We start from the raw sequence: 8489 nt of genomic DNA, 5'->3' as shown, positions 1-8489 counted from the left end.
GGACCACCAGGATATCCAACATCCTGTGGAGGTTCATCTATATCAGCTGTTTGGGGTTCAGGTTGGGCTTCTTCCTGTTGTCGCTGTACTCGTCGTCGTTGTGCCCTTGCAGAAACAGTTGGCCTATCTGCAAAACGAAAATCATTTAAAAAAATGTAAACAGAAGCAGTTCAAAAATTCAGAAAGTACGTGAATTCAGTTCACGTACGTGAACTGAATGTCAAACCTTACGTGAACTCAGTTCACGTATGTGAACGTGAACTGAATTTCTTCATTTATGTGAACTCAATTCACGTAAAGGTACGTAATTTCAATTGACGTACACATACGTGAACTGAGTTCACGTACAGTTTGGATTTTGAAATTTTTTTCACGTACGTGAACTGAGTTCACGTACGTTTCTGGGTTTAGGGCAACAAAGGTTGTCTTCTTCATCAAAAATGGAAACTACTTTCCTTCAATTTTCAGGCATTGTATTCTTAAATAGATAAAACAAAACAACATAACACAACAAAAACAAAGAATGATTATTACTTACTTGATTCACAACAATGATAATAACTTGATGAACTTGGTACAGTTTGGATTTTGAAATTTTTTTCACGTACGTGAACTGAGTTCACGTACGTTTCTGGGTTTAGGGCAACAAAGGTTGTCTTCTTCATCAAAAATGGAAACTACTTTCCTTCAATTTTCAGGCATTGTATTCTTAAATAGATAAAACAAAACAACATAACACAACAAAAACAAAGAATGATTATTACTTACTTGATTCACAACAATGATAATAACTTGATGAACTTGGTTGATGATTGATGAAGATGTTTGATGAAAATGGTGGATGATGATTGATGAAAATAGTGGATGATGATTGATGAAAATGGTGGATGCTGATTGGTGATGATAGAATGAACAACAATGAAAATGCAGAAATGTAGAATGAAGAGGAAGAAGATGTTATGAAGAAGTAATGTTATGAAGAAGATGAAATAAAGGGAAGGGCATTTTGATTTTGTTTTTAATTTTGAGGGGTGTGAATAGCAATTTGGGGGGTGTTGGTAGCAATATTGTTTTAGATAAATGACACTAGTAATATGGGCCTTGGATTAGAAGCATAAGCTCCAGCCCACACCAAACTACGGAAACCTTGTTGTTCCGCCCACTCTTCATAAACCCTAATTTCAACACCTCACTGCCTATAAATCATTTCCTATTGCTACAATCTGCAAACAACAACGTCTCCTTCGTCATCATCGTCAACAAGTACTATCCGATCGGTAGAGTTATCTTGTTCTTAATTAATTAGAATGGCGATTTTGGTTTCTGATTTTCGTTGTATTTATCATGTTTCAAATCGATTTTTCTTTTAATTATTTTGTTTGTTCTGTTTTATAATGTGCTGTGACGATACAAATTGTGGACTAGAGTTTCTGATTTGGGAATCTTCACCCAGAATCTGATTATCAAACCCTTGGCTGTCCGAGCGCATATAAATTTTACAATTTCATGATAATTAGGGTTTAGTTTTTCGCATTGTGGATCCTTTTTTCAATTTTCGTTGATATGATAACTTGGTTGGCTTATGATGATAATTAACTTATCTTAGCGGATTTCAGTGAGATTTCTAATCAATGATCTGAATGTTACACACACTGAAGCCACTGTTTTATTTTTTAATTTCAGTATTCTTTTTTGTAATATCATTTTATTGTTTGTTATATTATATGTTTGTTATTTGAATTTGTATTTTTATGAATGTGCTATAATAGTTGAAAACATCTAATAATGTTTTGGTGCAATGATGAGATGAAAACACCTAATCGTGTTTTGGGCAGTGGACGTAACCTACAAGTTGTGCCGTGAGCCTATTTAATAACGACTTCTCCTTCCACTTAGCACTTTTAATATTTTAAAAATTTGATTATTAATGTTTATAATGTTTTGCGTCCATTACCAATTCTGAAGGATTACTTGTTCCTTTTGGTGTAATGGCTCGGACGCTAAATCAATTATGTGGTGATCCTGATTTATGGGTTTTCTTCAATACCATTTGGTCTTGGAAACGCCTCATACATGCTTAATTTTTTATTGTTATTAATACAATTTTTATAATTATGTGTTATCTCCAATGAACAATTTTTTTGATCAATTCTTTTGGTAAAAAAGTGTACTTGAATTATGTATATTCTTGTAACTCTGGCCTATCGACCAAAATTAATTTGTTATTCAAATTGAAAACTAAATGGGAAAACTATATGATTATAGCAAATTTTAGAATCTTTCTTGTTATTGAAACTGCTCTCTTGTGATTGAAACTTTTTGAAACATTGTTTTTACATAAGTTCTTCCAGCGATGATTTCTTTGTATAATTTGTTCCGTCACATGTTTAAAAGGAGAAACTTACGTGTCACATGTTTAAAAGGGGAAACCTACATGTCACATGTTAATAACCACCTAGTTATTTTTGAAGAAATGAATTATCGCTGGTTCTTTTGATCGATCAAATGAAGTTTTACTACTCCAAGGACTTTTGGCAACTTTTACATTTCGAAAGAGAACTTATTGAAACAAAAGACTACACCAGAATGTGTTCAGATGCAAATTGTAGGGCATTACATTTCTTATTGGACCCAAGAAAGTTATACAAACGATAATGTTTAATGTGCGGCTTATGACTGATAAAATTTAACATAACAACCTAGAGTTTGGGTTCTAATCAAGGGAAACGATTGAGAGAGAGAGAAAAAAAGAAAAGATTTCAAGAAAAAGGATTACAAGACATTGTTATATAACAATGAAAATAGTGTGGATTTAAACAATTTTTAGATGATGTCGAAGGATGAAAGTGTAGCTGATTGTTTCAATTGTATGAAACAATTACCAATCAAATGTGAACTAATGTGAAGTAACACTAATCACATAATGGTGCCATAGAAGAGTCAAAGTACCTTGAAACATTGAAGTTGGAAGACTTACAAGGATCCTTAGAAGCTCATGAATTGAGATTAAAAGAAATGAGTACAACAACTCAAGTCCAAGCATTGCAGGCTTAAGCCATCAAAAAAGCAGAACACCAGTGACAATCACAACAAGAAATCAAATGGTAAGAACCTTTAACAAGAAAGGGATTCAATGTTATAAGTATAAATCAAAGAATGTATAAAGAAAGGATGAGAGAGCTCAGATGGCACAAGCTGAAGATTTAGATGGTGTATTGCTAATGACTGCCACAAACTCAGATGATGATTGTCCAGAATCGTGGTATCTTGACGCTGTTCTAATCATATGACATAACATAAGGAGTGGTTTGTAAGCATTGATGAAAGAGTGAAAAGGGAGATTAAGTTTGCATACAATACTCAATGACTATTGAATGAGTGGGCAAGATGTTGATTCAGAGGAGGGATGACAAACAATCTTTTATATGTGATGTGTTTAATGTACCAAACATGAAGAATAACCTGTTGAGCCTTGGATAGTTGCTTGAAAAAGGATACTCAATGAAGATGAAGCATGGTGAAATGAAGATGTTTTATAACTTAAGAAGACTGATATTGAAGGCACTACTCTTAAATAACAGAACCTTTAAAATCCAAATAATTGAGAATCAGTGCTTGAATGCTGAAGTCAGAAGTGAACGCTGGTTATGACATCAAAGGTTTGGTCACTTGAATTTTAGAGGTTGCAGGACATGGATATGGCCCAAGGAATGTGTGATATTCAAATACCAAGGGAGCTATGCAGCACATGAAATCATTCAAAGTTGAAGGGCCAACTCGATCCTCAAATAAGAGGGCGATAATCTTTTCTGATGTTTGTGGACCATTTAAAGAAATGTCAATAGGAGACAACAATTATTTTGCAACATTCATTGATAATTTTACAAGGAAAACATGGATGTATCTAATCAAAAGGAAAAGCGAAGTGTTGTTGTGTTTAAAGGATTTAAACTAATGGCAAAAGGACAAAGTAATTGTGATCTCCAGGTAATTATGACAGATGGAGGGGGTGAGTATCAATCTCATGAGTTCCATGAATTTTGTGAAAAAGAAGGGAATGATCTAGAAAGTGACTGCACCATATACACCACAACATAATGGAGCTGTAGAGAGGAAAAACATAAATATTCTCAACATTGCAAGAAACACGTTGAAAGGAAAGAAAATACCTCACAAATTTTGGGGAGAAACAGTGTCCAATGTAGTCTATATATTAAATAGGTGACCAACTAAGAGACTTGCATAAGGACCATTGAAGAAGTTTGCTCTGGAAGGAGACAAAATGTGAGTCACCTAAGAGCATTTGGATCACTATGTTTTCAGACATGTGCCTGCTCAAAACAAAAGAAAACTAGCTGACATGGCTGATTATTTGATATTGCTATGATATGATTCAACTGGAGCTTCGAAACTTTATGATCCAAACAAAAGGAAAATAATTGTAAGCTGAGACATATTGGTGGATGAATAAAAAGGCTAGAACTAGAAGATGGAGGCCATAACTAGCTCGAACAAGTCAATATCAATTGAATTGGATAATGATCATGTGCCATGATCAGAACTATTGCGACCTAAAATTTCGAGTGTTTCTCGAATTCAATGGAGTCGCCACAAAAATTTATTTTAAAATAGGGAAAATATTGGAAAACCCTTGGAAAAAAAATGGTTTTTGAAACCAAATTTTGAGTTTGAAAGTCGATTATGCGTAGGGAGGTATTAGCACCCTGCGATATCCGTTAAAATACGGTTACCTATAACTAATTGTGAAGGTTAATATTAACTTAAGTATATTTATTTCTCATTATTATTAAATATGAATAACAATTATTATTATTTTTTTTAAATATGATTTTGGAATAAATGTATGCTTAAGAAATAAAGGACAAAAAATAAATTTTATTAACGTGCTTGATAAGAATGTGATCTTGCTTCTACAGGTTAATATTAACTTAAGTATATTTATTTCTCATTATTATTAAATATGAATAACAATTATTATTATTTTTTTTAAATATGATTTTGGAACAAATATGTGCTTAAGAAATAAAGGACAAAAAATAAATTTTATTAACGTGCTTGATAAGAATGTGATCTTGCTTCTACATATCTCCTAGTGCGATGGAGAAATCAAAGTTACGTAGTTCTTGGTTAGAAAATGCGGATGTGTTGATTCTTTTTTTTAAAGAAAATTTCTTTTGTTACATAAAAAAAATATTTTGACAAAAAAAAGAGTTTGTTTGATTTGAGTAATTATTTAAAAATGTGAGTCTTAGGTCGATCAAGTTGTACAACTCGTGTCTCAAAAACTCAAGGAGTAAAAAAGATGTTACATCTGATTTAATTCTCTTAAAAATTTTTATATTATTTTCAATTTTAAAAGTGAGTTTTAAAACCATCAAGTAGTATAACTTGTGTCTCAACAACTCAAAGATTAAAAAAGATCACATGTAATTAATCAAATTTAAAAAGTTGATTTTATATTTACTAATTTATAAAAATAAGTTTTAGAATTATAAGGTTGTATAAACTATGTTCTGCTACTCATGGATAAAAAATGTCATTTCTACTTAACCTTTAATAATAATTTTTATTTATTAATTTATTTATGAATATTAATTTATCTATGAAGATGCGATTTAGAACCGCCAAGTTGTCGCAACTTGTGTCCTAATAACTCAAATATAAAAAAATAAAAAAATACCACATGTAATTAAATAAATTTATAAGTCGATTTTAGATAATTTATTAAAAAAATAATAAATAAATAAATAAAAAGAGTTTTAGAACTATTAAGTTGTATTACTTGTGTTCTAACAACTCAAAAATTAAAAAGATGTTACATTTAATTAATCTTTAATATAATATTTGTTTTTGTTTTTTTATGATAAAATTGATATTTAGTTATGAAGGAAACTAACCCTTTTTAAAAAATAAAATAAATAGGTTAAAATGGGGTGAGCTTGAACATATTTTTGTTTTTTTGTTATTAGAACGTGGGTCAACTTAACTTAAAAAAAAAAAAAAAAGATTAATACATAACAGAAACCTTAGATCACAAACTAAATAAACCCTAGATTACAAACTAAATGAGGTGGCCACAAAAAGCATCAGCTGGAAATAAAAGATAAAAATATAGAAGCCTTGCAAGCAAACATAGAGGACTTAGATGAAGACCACAACCAACACGAAGGACGTAGATAAAGACCACAACAAAAAACCCTAACCAATGTTGTAGCACGCACGAGGTTGTTTTGTCTAACCGCTTGGGGAATGTCATCAGCGCTGCCACATCCTCTTCTTGCGACCTCCATCTCTCCCGAATTGGAATCAAAATCAAATGTAACACATCAGATCATATACATATGCTATTTGGAAAGCGTTGCGGCGACAGTGACACTCGTTGGAGGTTTGTGATTTCTTGATTTATTTTTTACTTTTCATTTATAATGTTATATTGTTTTTCTTTTTTTAAATCAAAACTTTTCATTTTTATATATATAAAAAAGAAATTATAATGTAAAGAGAAATTTTTTTTTACCTTAACTCTTCTTCTTCTGTTTGTTTTTCTTTGCTACTACTCTGTTTGCTTCTTCTTAGTTTTATGTATTTTTTTTTTCTGTTAATGTTCATCTCCTCCCTCTTAAAAACATTTTGAAGATGTATTTATAGAGTTTTTTTTTAAATGTTTAGTTGTTTTCTTTGTTTATGCCTCTGTTTGAGCTTTTCAGTTCCTTGTTTGATGCTTATTTTCATTTGCTCATCATCTAATATTTTTCTGCACATATGATTCATTCATGGTTTTAGCCTATGTTTGTTTTTATCTCTTCATTTGCTGAGCTTTTTATTTGCAACTTAAATTTTTCTTTTAGTTTTTTTTTTTAAATTCAAAAGTTTGTCTCTTTGCTATGTATAATGTGTACAATTGGTGACTTATAAAAATTATGTTTTTATTTCTCTAATTAGTTACAACATGTACAAATGTATCAATGAGAAAAGGTTGTGCATCAATAGCATTCATCATCAGCAGAGCAAAGCTTGGCAGTGAGCAAGGGTAGCAATAGAGAACAAAACAGAGGCAAAACAGGCTGGAACAACTGGCTTAATTTGATTTGGTTTAATTTTTTAAAATTGTAATTTGATTTGGTTTTAAAATTGTAACTTGATTTGGAATTGTAAATTGATGAGACATAATGAGTCTGATTTTTAGCTATGTTAATTTTATATATATATATATATATTTATTAATGATTATGAAGACATAAATAACAAAATTTGATATGTTATAATAAAAATGGATACTATTACTTTTTGAATTATTTCTAATAAGTTGGACAAAATTGAGGTACTACAGCTGCCCCTATTTAATTATATTTTACTTGAAAAACATGAAAATATGAATAGCAATGGTTTTCATTAAAGTGCCTCTGAAATATAAGGACCTAAATTTGCCAACAACAAACGTATGTATTAAAGTGCCCCTGAAATATTAAAGTGGGAATGATGAAAAAAAAATTGAAATATGCATAATGATCGTCTTCGAATTGGTTACTGATGCGTAGATCGATAGAAATTAACAAATGTAGTTGGTTCAATCTTGAAGATAGATAAAAAGGGAGAATAAATATATGATACTTGCAATGTGAATGTTAATGGTTGTCAAGTATAAATAAAGTATAAATATAAGGTATGAATGATTCATGTGTGTGTTATGCATTATGCAAGGTTGTTGAGTATATGTAAAGTGTGAATGAAGATGCATGGATCATGTGAGTATGAGGAAATTATGCATGATTTATGTGTGTCATGAATTAATGATCAATTCCTATTTATTTCTTTGATTCCCCAATGCTTATTATCTTCTACACCCACAAGATTCAATGGATGAATAAAGATAACAACCATTTTTTACATGACGACTATAGTATGTCTCGTGGGACCTCCCCTTTTTCAAGGTAAAACAAAGTCCATTATTTAAAATAACTATTCTTTATTTATCTCATATGGACCCATACATGTTGAGAATCTATCGTGTTCTCGTGTATTTGTTTTCCAAATGTCAAAATATTTAGAATCTTTTTATTTTTCCACATATTTCAAATTCTAACAATTATTATCATAAAACAACATTCCAAAATGCCAGAACAATTAACCATGAAACAAGATTAGTTTGGAAATAGTGTAACGTACAACATCGAATGACAATATCAGAAAATGTACATTCGTTACATTGAAACTGGATTACTGATTTAGTTTAGAAAGAGTGTAACGTACAACATCGAATGACAATATCGGAAAATGTACATTCGTTACATTGAAAATAAAACAAATGAGGCAGGGGTTACAATCTGGGGACGAATGTGTTTAGCTTTAGTTGGAGGTATAACAAACGCTAGTCATTCTTGTAATTTAGGACTCATATTAGTCAGCTTGCAAGAATAATAATTGCCCCAGTTTGAAGCGCTTGATTTTTTTTTTGTTCCTAACTTTTG

At 30.8% G+C, this 8489-nt stretch overlaps 4 non-coding genes and 1 pseudogene across 4 annotated transcripts; 4 read left to right on the top strand and 1 right to left on the bottom strand.

Annotated features, from left to right (window-relative positions):
- Window positions 1-8489, bottom strand: part of LOC101489709 (probable E3 ubiquitin ligase SUD1) — a 62267-nt pseudogene that overhangs the window by 41234 nt on the left and 12544 nt on the right.
- Window positions 1393-1491, top strand: LOC113784190 (small nucleolar RNA Z157/R69/R10). The gene has a single exon (XR_003470206.1). It is a non-coding gene; the product is annotated as a small nucleolar RNA Z157/R69/R10 (small nucleolar RNA).
- LOC113784196 (small nucleolar RNA R11/Z151) lies at window positions 1577-1661 on the top strand. The gene has a single exon (XR_003470212.1). It is a non-coding gene; the product is annotated as a small nucleolar RNA R11/Z151 (small nucleolar RNA).
- Window positions 1793-1900, top strand: LOC113784207 (small nucleolar RNA Z152/R70/R12). The gene has a single exon (XR_003470223.1). It is a non-coding gene; the product is annotated as a small nucleolar RNA Z152/R70/R12 (small nucleolar RNA).
- LOC113784212 (small nucleolar RNA snoR80) lies at window positions 1953-2077 on the top strand. Its single transcript, XR_003470228.1, has one exon. It is a non-coding gene; the product is annotated as a small nucleolar RNA snoR80 (small nucleolar RNA).

Source organism: Cicer arietinum, chromosome 6 (genome assembly GCF_000331145.2).
Source record: "Cicer arietinum cultivar CDC Frontier isolate Library 1 chromosome 6, Cicar.CDCFrontier_v2.0, whole genome shotgun sequence".
Taxonomy (NCBI): domain Eukaryota; kingdom Viridiplantae; phylum Streptophyta; class Magnoliopsida; order Fabales; family Fabaceae; genus Cicer; species Cicer arietinum.
Note: the sequence above shows the minus strand (reverse complement) of the source record. Positions and strands in the feature narration are given on the sequence as shown.